Consider the following 14,034-nt stretch of genomic DNA (forward strand, 5'->3'; position numbering starts at 1 on the left):
CCTTGCACTTGTCAGTGTTGAAACCCATCCTGTTCTCATCTGCCCACCCCTGTAACCTGTGTAGGTCTGATTGCAGCCTATTCCTCCCTTCTAGCTTGCCCACATCCCCCCACATCTTAGTGTCATCAGCGAATTTGAGCAGGGTGCTTTTTATCCCCTTGTCCAAGTCACTGATGAAGATGTTGAACAGTGCGGGCCTGAGGACCGAGCCCTGGGGGACCCCACTGTCCACATCCCTCCAGGTCGAAAATGACCCATCCACCACCACTCTCTAGGTGCAGCCCTCCAGCCATTTGGCGGCCCATTTGACTGTGTAGGTGTCGACACCACAGTTCCCTAGTTTTTTAATGAGAATGGGGTGAGAGACAGTGTCGAAGGCCTTCCTAAAGTCCAGAAAGACTACATCCACTGCTACCCCTGCATCTAAGAATTTGGTGACCTGGTCATAGAAGGCCACCAGGTTGGTCTGACAGGACCTGCCTCTAATGAACCTGTGTTGGTTGCCCCTTAGCATAATCTCCCCTGCTGGCCCCTCGTGGACATGTGCCACGATAATTCTCTCAAAAAGCTTACCCAGGATCAAGGTAAGACTAACTAGCCTAGCCTATAGTTTCCCAGGTCCTCCTTCCTCCCCTTTTTGAAGATGGGAACGACGTTGGCCCTCTTCCAGTCCTCTGGTACCACACCAGAGCACCCATGAGTGCTTGTGAAGTCATGCCAGGGGTCCCGCAATGACCTCAGCTAATTCCCTCAGCACTCTAGGGTGGAGATTGTCTGGACCAGCTGATTTGAATACATCCAGTCCCTCCAGAAGTTCCCTGACTAGATCCTCACTGACCCTAGGCCTGGATGCGCCTCCCCTGGGGCCTGAGGGGGTCCTGGTGTGGGGGACTGATCCAGTCCCTGCTCAGGAAAATAGAAGCAAAGAAATTGTTAAATAGGTTAGCTTTGTCATCTGGTGCAATGACCAGATTTCCTAGCGTGTCCTGAAGAGGCCCCACCTTACCCGGTACCTTCTTTTTATCCGCTATGTATTTTAAAAAGGACTTCTTGTTGTCCTTGATCCAGGTGGCTAGTCCCAGTTCCATCTCTGCCTTGGCCTTCCTGACTGCCCCCCTGCAGCCCTGAGCATCCACCATATAGTCCTCCCTGGTGATGACCCCTCCCTTCCATTGGGTGTGCACCTCCCTTTTAGCTAGGAGACATTCCCGGATGCTTTTGGTGAGCCAAAGGGCCCTCCTGCCCCCTTTGATCTGTGTTGGGATTACCTCCCTTGTTCATCTTCAATGTGTTTTTACCACATTACCTAATCAGCACGGCATTTTGAGAGAGAGGCATGAGCAGCACGGAGTAACTGAGGGTCGCATCATGAGACGCTTAGCACATGCTAAATGCACTTAAAAGTTGAGTGTCTGTATGTTCAAGCTGGATAACACATGTTAAGTGTGTTCATATTGCCCATTTTTACCAGTGAGGAGTATCTCTGGATCCTCTTAAGTAACCTGTGTTGAGCTAACATAGGACTGTTCCATGGAAATAATATGAACAATTGTGATCCTGGGACCAGGACCCACAATCTGCTGGCTGGCTTCAGTGGATCCCAGGGCTGAGACCGAAAATCAACTGTTTGTTGGTTCCAGCCCTGAGACTACACCAGAGTCTTGAACCGGCTCCATTGGGGCCCTGGGGTTGAGACCAGAAGTCAGCTGACTGTTGGTCCCACCGCTGGGACTGTACTAGAGCTTGTTGGAGACACTAGTGTAGTTCCCGTGCTGGGACCAAAAATCAGCTACTTTTTCGGTCTCAGTCCTGGGACTGCACTGGAGTTGGTTTTAGGCTCCAACTAGCTCTGGTACAGGGGCTGGGACCAAAAGTCAGCTGATTGTCAGTCCCAGCCTCTGGACTGCACTGGAGTCTTGAACTGTGTCAGAGTCTCAGACCAGTCTCAATCCTGAGACACTGTGAGATCCAGTGGCATGGTTAGCACTGTCTTCTTGGCTGGGCTTCCTGTGCCTTGCTCTGCCCACTGCCAGCAACAGAGACCTGCCTTGGGAGATCACAGTAAGCATTACCATGTGGCTCCTCAGAACACATTTCTAAATTTTGGTAATGCTTACTACGATCTAAATAAAACACTAGGTGTCCCATACAACAAGGCCCTGAGGCACAGAGGAGAGGAGTTACCAGAGATGGAGTCAGTAGGAGTGACAGGATGGAAATTGAGACGTTTCTGGCTTGTGGTCCCATGCATACAGAGCACATCTATCACAAGACCTGTGCCGTACCAATAGATTTTGCAGAGCCATTTACCACCAGTGGAGCTCCACCGGTTTCAGCAGAGGCAGAAGTCCTAGTGCAGATAGAGCGTAGACATTTTTAGACATTTTTAATTGCTTGTCTTTCACCTCAATGGAGCTGAGTGGGTGCATGCTATGGGCTCCAAAGTTTGCAAAGCAGACAAGGTTTTTCACACGTATTAAGAAAGGGTCTTTTGCAAGTGTAAGACCTGCATGGTGGCAGGCCTGAGACTCCACAGTTATACATGAACTAGGACCCTCACTACAAGTAAACATTTCTCCTGTTACTCTGGTCAGACATTGACTAAAGTCCCAATATATTGTCCCAGACAGTACTGGCAGAGTGTAAAACCCAGATTTTTTTTTGTAAAGATGGTCCCTTCATCGGTTATTCCAAAATCCTGGACAAGAATACGGAAAGAATCCCCTCAGTGCATTGCAGCTGCATGTTGAAGTTAGCTTCTCCTGGAGGAAAAGCTGTGGAATACCAAGAGGCTGAAGCATTTCGTTTCACCAGCTACAAATGTGGTGAAGGAACATGCCAAAACACCCTGGATCCCAAACGTCCCTTCCTTCCTGCATTCTGGATAAGTTCAGATCTTTTTGGGTTTTTTTGCTGCATGATAAGTAAATAGACTGGAGGCCCCAAGCCAGGTCAAGGCTTTCTTTGTCAAGGATCCTTAGATATAAAAGTTTCCTGCTGCTGAAACCTTGGCTGGCTGCACGTACCACCTGTTTCAGTTATCCTGTCTGCTCATTGAGGTCTTTTTTTGTGTGCCTTTCTTTCCTCTGCATCTTTTTTTTGGGTATTATTTTGGACTTTGTGTAGTTGTTTGAACACAAGGCTGGGCATGTTTGTTTGTGTCAGATTCCCAAACTTTGGCAGCTGTGAATTTGGTGTGGCTGGTTCTTTAGCTGATTGTAGTGACAGGGGTTTTGGTTTATTGTCCTCTGCTTATTTGGTGTGTGATAGATACCCTATCAATAGGCTAGATGCTAGCAGCTGTTTTTAGTGCTTACTCTGATCAATCAGCTGGATACAGCATAATTTTAATTATTATTCCAGATGAACAGATCTCCTCTTCCTATGTGGAAAAGAGGCCCACCCATGGCTGCAGTACCATTTTCCTTGTTTCCAGTGGAGGATTTCCACAGATTTTGGGGGTTGCATGTGTGATATGATTGGGTGAGGAGTAGGTAGGTCAGAGAGATGCACATAAGTCAGGCTGCTTATCTAGTATAGCAGATCTGCTATTGTAGCTCCATGACCCATCCCCCCCGTGGTGGAAATCTCAACATAATAGGGAGCTTCTGGTCAGCTGCTGCCTGCATCTCTGTTGGAGACTCGCTGCCATGGAGCACATGCCTGTGAAATAACCTGAATCCATGCAGATAAACAGCACCCTGGCATCCTTTAGAAAAAAGGCATTAGAATGTAATATTTTTTTGTGACCTTATGATGTGCCGAGAACAACTGAAGGCATATTTTCACCTTTTCTGCTTGCTTTTACTTAGAAATCTCATGAATACCAAATCTTAGTTTCCCTGGAGGTCTCTCTGAACAGATCAGGTAAGGGAAGTGGGAGCTTTCTCAGCTCTTGCCTATGACATGAAAGTTTTGATTATTTAGATAGATTTCTTCTTCCAAGTGTTTGTAAGGTGTTCAAGTAAATATATATACTTAAAAATGAGAGTGAGGGAGAGCTTTATACAGCCTGTATAAAATGACTGACTTTTTCAGTTACTGAGTTCCGTTTTTGTAGTTCCTATGGTGTCATAATCCTGCTAGTTCTCAGTCTCCCATGGAGCTTTACAGAAAAAGTAGGGTAGATAAAACCTGAATTTCTGAAGCAGAAGAGCCTCCTAAGCCTTCTTTGCACATCATAAAGAACTGATGACACACAAACAAAGGTAAAGGACCTGTTTTATTTTGCTTTGCTGATCACCTTTAACATAAGGAACAGGAAGATAAGATATGATGGGTGTGAAAAAACCTCTACAGCTCCAAAGTGTCTGCAGCAGTGTACGATATTCTGAATAACCTAAGAGTTCCTCTAAGAACACAGTGGGTGAAAATGTACTTCTACCTTGGCACTAGGGCCACATAATCATGATCTGTCTTGTATGGCTGCACAGATCTAATGGGTGGTTGGTTGATCTCTATAGTCATTAAAAATTTGCCCATCCAGTCCTCCTCTTTAGGTTGCTTGATTCCCCCAAACAGCTCTTGCTCTAGATCACTGAAAGGCTGTATTCCTGGATCAAATGTCCATGATTAGTGAGACTGTAGACATCCTAGATGTAGCTCCCTACATCTGGCCCACTTCTCACATCATTTCTGCCATGTCAGGGCCATGCATTCTAACAGAGGAAAAGCAAATATTAGTTTCTTCTCTTACCAAAGCATTATACTAATAAGCCCCCCTGTGATATATAATGCTTTTTTAGAAAACACTGAAGCCCAAATTTTCTCCTGGCATAACTCGATTTAGTGGAATTATAAATAATTATATAATAATTTCCAGTCAGTTATAAATGCAAAAACTACATACAAATAGTAGAACAAAAGACAGTAAGCATAAATTGAATTTCAAGTAAAGCATGTCAAATGAGCAGGAAATGGTAGACATGTTTATGAAGATTAAATCAAGTGTGCAATTCTCTACCTGTAAGTGAGTGAAATAATTACGGTGTGTTTTAAATTTTGATTACTGGTTTTCTGGTTTTTCCAAGAATTGGATATATTTACAAATGTGGCCAATAGGAACACATTGAAGATAATATATGCATATATCACAGGTTATTATTCATATCAGCAACAGTATGACAAATTGTAGACCCAGTCAAAAAAAAATAGCCTCAAGCATATTGTTTGTCATAAATAGGCCCATTAACATTAGCTGGTTACTCAGAGTTTGAGGTATTATATTGGGAAGCTAAACTTTGCAGCATCTGCATCTATGTTACATGACTTATTTTTACTAAAAATGTATACAAAATGACCAAATGAGTGCAGGTGTTGCAATGTTTTTGTAGCTGTGATTCAGGGTAAAATGAGAAGTAAGATTTGTGGGAAACAAGTAGGAAAAGTAATGAGGTCATAATCACTTGGTGTGTCTACATGTTCATTAATGTGCCTTTGCTACTGTGAATTAAATTTAGTATCTCTAATGTGAGGTACTAACTAAATGCACATTAGGCTGCTGTAATGTGCAGTAGCGAAAGCGTACTGTTTTTTAGTGATGCTTAATGTGCAGTAGCCTAATTTGACTGCTCATTAGTGTATTAGCACTGTTTTTGCTGTGACGTTGTAATACACAGTAAAATAGATTATTGCACATCAAAGCACACATGTAGATGCACCCACAGATACTTCTTTGCTGTTTCATATGGTTGAATTCTACCCATCGCTATTCTGGATAAAGCTTGCTAGAGATCTGAAAAGCTATAATGTCCCAAAAGTTGAGGATGGATTAAATGATTTTATTATTTTTCTATGCAGTGTTTTACTCATCTCATCACTGAACATGTGAAAATCAGCTATCTACATATTTTCCATATATGTCAACCTCTGATCCCTCTCTGATTATTTTGATGAAATTTTTTAGTACAGAGTAAAATAAATTTAAGTTTTTGCTGACACCAAAATAACCTCTAATTTAAAGTGTTAAGAGTTTTCAAATACCGAAGTATGGCGCTTTGGATCCCTCTACAATATTTGATAGCATGTTTTGAATGCGATTATGTTCACTTTGCTGCCTTTTTGTATAATGCTGCTGTTATTTTAGATAAAATAGGCTCTGCCAGGTGGGAGGAAATCAATTTAAATAGATACATATGTTTATATTCCAACCTAAGATTTTTTTAAAAATATGTATGAACAGAAAAATGGGAAACTGAACCAAGCTTGTAAAAGTATCAGTGAGGGCAAAATGCCGTAAAAACAGCCGTTGAGTCTATACCATACAAAGTAAAATTATCTTGAATTGGAAACAATTGCCACACCCATAAATAAAATCTATTTTGTAGTTTGGAGATGCTAATCCCTCTGTCATAGCATCAATGAAACCTAGATCGTAACTGGTTTGTTAGTCATTATGTCTTGGGGACAACCAAGTCTTCAAACAAAGTATTACCCCTTTGTTCCAATCCGGATGAGCCCAGGACTTCATTTCAACTCTAAACAAAAGTCCACCCAGTCTGGCCAAATTACTTTCTTCTTCCCTTTTGGGAAGCTTCTAGAATGTAGCTCCTGTTTTGTTTCCTTAGCAACTGGCAGCAGGCCAGAAAGGCATGCACTGACACGTGTCTGTTAAATTTCACATTGCTCAGAACACTCATTTTTCATTTTGGAATCTGTCACTACAGTCTGTTCCTTCCTTTAGTTGTTTCGAAATGGGTTCAGTAATTTTTGCACGGAACTTTTCTGCATTTTTAACATAAATACATGCATGTAATCATTGACTACATCTGAATGCAGGACATTTTGCAGCGTTTTAACTTTTTCTAGCGTAGCCTCCTTCATAAAGCTTCATCCCAAATTGCTTTCCGTAATTTTTTACCATCGGCACAATGAGGGGCAGGTCTTACACACTGAAGCAAAAGGCAAAACTCCTATCAAACTTGGAAGCAGCAGAAACGGCCCAGTGTTGGCAAGAAAGTAAATGTATGTGAATCTTAAGGTATTTTCAGCTGAGATTTGAAAAGAGGTGGCATCTTCGCTACGTTAGAAGAGAGGGAAGCATGAGAGTCATCGCTGACAGTGAGCAGATTATAGCAGGAGGGAAGGGAGGTAGGCAGAGGAGGCTTGTGTTAAGGGGGAAATAGCTGCAGTGAAGTGAGAGAAAGAGAGCGTGCAGATAGAAGAGCAGCTCCCCATTGCAACTTATAGTACTTTGCAGGAAGCCCTACGAGTTGCAATGATCCCCTGGACCCAACAGAAATTCACTGTTGGGTCCAGGAGTTGGGCTCCGTAGCAACTCCACTCCCCACTGCAAAGGGAGCTCAGCCCTTTGGGGTTCCCCAGCCAACACTGGAGGGTGGGGTGGGTGGATTGGAGCTCCCCTTCCAACGTTGGGGCATCTCCAGTCCACTCGCGCTAACCACCTACTCTCCCCCCCAGCCGCCGACAGTGCCGTGGCAGCTCCCAACTCGCCACCGCCATGTCTATACCGACACCATCACCTGTGGGTGGTTGCTGCACCCCCCCAGCCTCTGGGGGCATGTGACATTCATGCCTCATACAATGAGTTCAGATTTTTGGAGGATCGGGTCCTTTTAAAGAGGTCTGCCTCCATGCGCTTCTGTTCGGTCATGGCTGTAGACTGCTTTCTGGGCCCAGATGAGGCAAAAATTGTCACTTTTTTTTTTCTGTGCCCAGAGGCTTGAGGGTGTCTGTTAGAGGGCTTTTCAAGCAGAGAGACCTAGTTTTAAATTATCTCATGAATGGGGAAGCAGTCTTGAAGGTACTTGTGGATGGGAGGGTGATGTGATCACTGTAATGTTTTTTTTTTGGTTTTGTTTGAATAAACAAATCTCTGCCATCTGGAAGGAAGAGAATAGATCATGAACTTCTGATCCGTGCATATAGCACATGATGTGAGGGGAAGGTTGGCTTCCAGATTCACTCCGGGCTGCCTCAACCTGTTTGTCTTGAATCCTGCACGTACCTTGAGAACAATTGTTCTCTGCCCTTCTGTAAATAACCACAAACAATGGAAAAGCTCTGGCAGCTGCTGCTTTGATCTGAACACACAAAGCCAAGTCAGGAAGGTGGCAGCTTTCGAATATAAAAGAGCAAATTATACTCAAACACAGTGGGTCCCCTTCCCCCCCCCCCCTTTTTTTTTGGGTACAGAGCAGAGCTGTTTTTCTTTAACTCTTACATTCTGGGAAAGATTTAGTCTTGAAAATGCTTCTGCCATTGGTTGCATGGGACTCATACTCTCAGCAGGTATGAGTATGAGCCATATGTATGCACTGAGCATATCTATCAATAGGTTTATTAGCCTTAATGGCTCTGAAGGTTTGTGCATCTCTTTCAAATCTATCTACTGTCATTTGTTCACTTGGTCTTTTAGGCTGTCTAATCTTTTTTATCATTTTATTGATCTGCACATACCATGAGTAGAGAGGAGCAGGAAGTAGTTCAAACTTTTCTATAAATAGCTAGAGGAAGCCAGCTGCATTAACACAAGCTTGTGCTTTCCAAGGCACAATTAAGAATTTTGCTACTGGTTTGCAAAAGCACACGGACCAGATCCAATTCCTATTGAAACCAATGCCCAGTATCCCAAGTGACTTTTGGGCCAGCTACTGTAGGTTTGGTGGGTATGTCTAGGACATGTTTTTAGTGCTTGTAGAAGGGGATGCTCTCAAGTAGGCCCACTTACCTGCTCCTACTCATACACCAAACCCAGGTGTGCTGTGGTGAAGCCTCTCAGGGGAAGTGCCCAGCAGCTGCTTTCAAGCACCTTCTGGAGACGCAAGTCTCCGGTATACCTGCTGGGAATGCCCCTGAATTGTCTTCACCACAGCATGACCAGACTTGGCATGTCAAGCAGGAGTGAGCTTGGAGTGTGCACAAGAACATCTGTTTCCAAGAGCACTCAAGATTCAGTGTGGAGGTACCCTGCATATTACAGGTCTTAGCCGAAAATGTGTTGCATCTTGCTGTAGGGATCTGGAAACAAAATGGTCAATAACTTATTGAACAATTTCCCCTTGTGACATGAGTCCACTAGAGCTCAGCCAATCAAGGATGGCATCTTCCTTTTCTTAATTCTGCCTGGGAGTTTAATTCACTTTCCTTTTTTGAGGAAAAGCTTGTATGTGTTTGTCACCCACAGCCTGTCAAATCCGCTGGTTTGTTTCTGTTTCAGTCTATTGCACCTGTAGGTCACCTCTGCTTTCTCTTGTTCTCTCCTGTGTGACAGGGCTGCAGAGTGTTTCACACTGAGGCAGAAGCTCCAACACCCTGTCTTTATATAGCACCTTCTCACCTGAATTGTCTCTCAAAGATTCTGTTCCAAATGAATAAAACATTGGGCTTGATCATCCCCAGGAAAGCCTGAGAAGGGGACATAAGCTTGCAGATCTATTCTGCAAAAATAACACGGCACTAGTCAGTGGATTTTTCAGCAGGAGTAAATCTTTATCAGCAGAAATCAAAGCAAACAACAAAGACATTCCCCAGCCTGGGGCAAGCTTGGCATTGTCAGCTGAGCCCTGCCTTCCCCTGATATGCCTAGTCTTCCTACTTTGTAAGACAAACCTGTCCCAGGCCCTGCTTCAGAGGCATCTACTTATTGGATAAAAATCTCTGGAGAAGGAAAGATTGTGTTTGCTGCACCAGACTTGTTTCTTTTTTCCCCTGAAGGCTGGTATCAAATGTACTTTTCTGGGGTTTTTGCTTTTTTATGTCATTCAAAGGAACTGCCATGGTGGAAAAGTCAAGATCAATCTTCAAACATAGACAACAAGCCCAGTGAAGGATTTTGTTAGAGGATTGGTCTGACATTCTGGACCTCACATTTTTGATCTATGGTTTAATTTGTTCATTCTCAAAAATATACACCTGATCAGCCAGTTTTTTTCTTCTTACTTTCATTTGTGCGCTTGGATGTTTAGTGGTTAAAGTAGCATCCTTAAGTGGGGGAGTGCCTTACTTCATACAGCTGTTGAGTCTGTGTCCTACGGTAAGTGATTTCACCATAGAGAATGAAACAGTGTCATGGGCTGAGCACTCTGTCCCTGATGCATAGTTGGCATACTTTGTACTCCCAATCAGAGGTTGTGGAAGTCAGATAGACTAATGGGAGTCGTACATTAGTTTAATTTGCTTTTGATTTGGACTGGCATGTTGAAAGGTTTTCCTCATAACCCTTCATTTGGCTCAGAGTTGTTAAGAACTTGTTTTTACTTAGCCTGTCTAGACTCTCATCAACTTAGATCACTGGCTAGATAATTATCTGTGAGTAGACAGGGAGTTAGCTGTGGTAGTCTGAAGTCAGGCAGAAGACAGGGCCATCTGCCTGGATGGCTATCAAAATTTGAGTTTAGGTTGATTTGGCCTAAAGTTCTGGCCTTGTTCTAGGCCACCCGTGTTATATTATTCACTTAGTGGCTTTTCTTTTGCTATTCAGTTTAGCTGGCAGTATCCTACTTTGTGTCTCTGAGACACAGCATCCTAGTATCTGGTTTGTCCTGGATGTACAGAGGGAATTTCTTTCAAGAACTCAGGTATATTAGACCTACTCCTGAAGTAGCTGACAATCTAATTTAAGATTCTGCTCAACAGGATATGGTTAAGATTATACAGAAAAGTGTAGTTCCTGTCCAGTTCCACCATGGCACACACTTAGTAGTAGACCAAAGCATTTCCTTCCTGACATCTAAGCTTACTGTGACTCAGATCACAACAAAAGATAACCCTACCTTTTTCTTTCCAAATTTGGCCTCAAGACCACCTTTGTCCCAGACCCTGTACAGCTTTCCTCCTTTCTACTAAACATCCATGATGAATTTGGCATTGCTGTAAGGAGCCCATGGTACTTTTCAAGCAGTTTGCTCTGTGCTTAGAAACAGCAGCAAGATCATGCCTCCCAGCTAGTTGGTCTAGAACCTGGTATTTTTATTATACTACTACTCTTGGGAATGGTATATTGCCAGCAGCTTTTTATAGGAAAAACTGCATACCTAACCAAGGTGTTCTGTAAATTGGGAACATGCTAGATCACAGCTCCTGCATAAATCAGCAGAGTTCTGTTTTCTGTGTAAAGTAGGGTTAGTAAGCTGGTCCATTGACTGGTTAAATATTGTCAATTGATTGGTCAATTGACTGTGTATTTTTGACCAGTTAAAGATTATAGCAGTTTTACAAAAAAACATTTTTTCCAGTTTTCTTGACAGAAATGTAATGTTTAAAAATGGTTTTGACACATTTGTGCTTTTTTTGTATGAAATATTTGTGGTTTTTAATGTATTATTCGAGCGTATTGTCCATTTTTTACAGTTTTTTGACTGATATTTGACTGGCCAATTGACCAAACTTTATTTGACCAGTCAAATACCCAACTCTAGTTTAAAGAGAGCACACTTTCAGAAGGCATCCCTCCATGGGGAGTCAGTGTTAGACACTAGCAGGGGCCTGGTATTCAAGGAGCAGGCTACCCATGGCTCTGACGGAAGATCACAGGAGCTGCATGGCTTCTGCACCGCCGATAAATGAGATCCTGAAAATGTTGATTCCTTGTTTGGCTTAAGTCCAGAATAGTTTGGCTTCTTATTTTTAATGTATTCAACGTTTTCTTGCTGGTGTGACGGAAAGATTGGAAGGCTGTAATTTGAATATTCAGTGTCAGTATAGAACAAGGGGCCAGATTCCTGTTAAGAATAAATATTATCTGTTTGCAGAATGTTAAGCAGCAGCGATGTTCCACCCTGTGTTGTTTTTCAGTGCTCACAGAAATGGAAGGATGCTGGTAAATATATCAAATTTGGCATTTACCAGGTGGCAAAATGGCATGCATCATCACCATGGTGAAACTTATGAAGTAGGGAGACTGTGCTATAGGTGTAGACTGGGAATTGTTTGGGGGTTTTTTTGCTGGCTACTTGGCTGATTTGCTGCATGATATTGGGCTAGTCCCTTCGTATCCTTGCACTGCAAATTGCAAGGCTCAGTGCTTATAAAACCCTTGTGGCTCCTTGAATGGAAGAAGCAATAGATATGTAAAGGATTATTGGTTACACTGTATTTTCCTGGTCTTCTCTGCATTTTTTGGGGGGGAAATGGATTTTGTCTGTCTTTAATTAATGAGGAGTCAGAACTTTGATGTTCTGAGTAGCATCAGAATTGTAAAATGGACTTACTTTATATCCTACTGGGTGCATCTACATGGGTAATTAATGTGAAGCAATAAACTGGGCTCATGTACACATGCAATTAATGCACATGAATAAACTCCAGAGCTTATTGCTCCTGGGCACACCATTTGAATGTGCACCTGGGAACAGTAAACCTGGGGGCAATAAGCTCCGGAGTTTATTCATGCACAGCACATTGAGCCAGAGCAGAGCGTCCCTGGCTGGCAGGGGCCCCTAGGGATGCTGCAGAGGGGCTGGCTGGAACACAAGGGCGCTTCAATGAAGGGCTAGTTGGAAAGTAGTCCCTGTACTGAACTCTTGTGCCCCAGCCAGCTCAGGCAGCATCTACACATGTGCTGCTGTAGAGTTTTTTGCTCCGCAGCAGGACAGTATTTGTCTTTACAGTTACTATACTATTGTGGAATAAATCAGTTTACTTTGGTCTAACAGGGGAGCACGTGTGGATGCACAATGTTTACTGTGTGGCTAATTAGTCTACTGTGTGCTAAGTGACTCGCATAGATGCAGCCACTCCAGAGCAGTTTGAGCCAGAGTAAATTGCTCCCAGGTGCAGTGTCTACACACATGCCCAGGACAGGATCGATTTAAGGTGGCAGGCAGGAGTCTGGCTGGGCTGGGCTGACCAGGTGAAATTTATTCCCGTGGTCAGCATCTACACATGCCTTTAATTGCAGTTATTTACTCAGCTGTAAGATGGTACTGTCCCTGACAGTACAATCTTATGGTGGAGTTAATTAGTTTACTGCACCCTAATACCAGCACACATGTAGACCACGATACTTTACTTTGCAGCTAGTGTACTCCTCAGTAAAGTGCATGTGTAGATGCACCTAGTGTGTAAGAACATAGGACCTCCTGAATGCCAACAGTTTACCCCCATTCTTTTCTTATAATTGTCCTCCAGCTACCATTTGCCAGCCTACTTGAGCTTACTGGCCAAGTTCACACATGACACCAAGTTATGGGGAAACATTGTCATGCCTGAAGATAGGCTACAGATACAGGCAGATCTAGACAGGCTAGCAAGTTGGGCAAGTCAGAACCAGATGAAGTTCAATGTTGAGAAATGTAAAGTGCTCCACCTGGGGATGAACAATCCCCTGCCTGCCTACAGGGTTGGCAATGCCAACTTGACCAGCACTATGGATGAAAGAGACCTGAGGGTAATACTAGACCACAGCAATGCGACTCTGTTGCCAGCAGGGCGAATAATATTCCAGCATGCATCAATTGATGCATCTCCAGCAAGGCCAAGGAGGTGATTCTTCTGCTTTACTTGGTACTGGTGAGACCCCAACTGGAGCACTGCCTCTAGTTCTGGGTGCTGCACTTTAACAAGGATGTGGTACAACTTGAAAGGCTTGCATATGAGGAAAGGCTGAGGGACCTGGGGCACTTCAGCCTGAAAAAAGAGAAGGCTGAGAGGTGACTTGGTAACAGTTTACCCCTATGTCAGGGGAGTACATCAGGGGCTTGGTGAACAACTGTTCGCCAGGGTGCCTTTGGGGAGAACCAGGAGTAAGGGCCACAAACTCCTGGAAGACCTTTTTAGGCTCAAAATTAGGAATAAACTTCTTCACAGTTAGGGTGTCCAGACTGTGGAATAAGCTCCCTCCCAGAGGTGGTGTAATCACCTATCCTGGAATATTCAAGAGGAGACTGGATAGTCATCTTACTGGGGTCACCTGACCCCACCTGTCTTTTCTGCCTAGTGCAGGGGGCTGGACCTGATGATCTTCCAAGGTCCCTTACAGTCTATGACTCTATGAATACTTTACTTTTCTGGAGTCAGTCAGTGCTGCTTCCTTGTGTAACTGCTGCATAGACTGGTCAAGGTGTTTCAAGGTCC

The 14,034-nt window shown here is 43.6% G+C and overlaps 1 protein-coding gene across 8 annotated transcripts in view; it reads left to right on the forward strand.

The window, feature by feature from the left end:
* Positions 1 to 14,034, forward strand: part of NRXN3 (neurexin 3) — a 1,400,777-nt gene that overhangs the window by 539,925 nt on the left and 846,818 nt on the right. The window lies entirely within an intron of this gene.

This window comes from Crocodylus porosus, unplaced genomic scaffold (assembly GCF_001723895.1).
Source record: "Crocodylus porosus isolate Cpor-Errol unplaced genomic scaffold, CroPor_comp1, whole genome shotgun sequence".
Taxonomy (NCBI): domain Eukaryota; kingdom Metazoa; phylum Chordata; order Crocodylia; family Crocodylidae; genus Crocodylus; species Crocodylus porosus.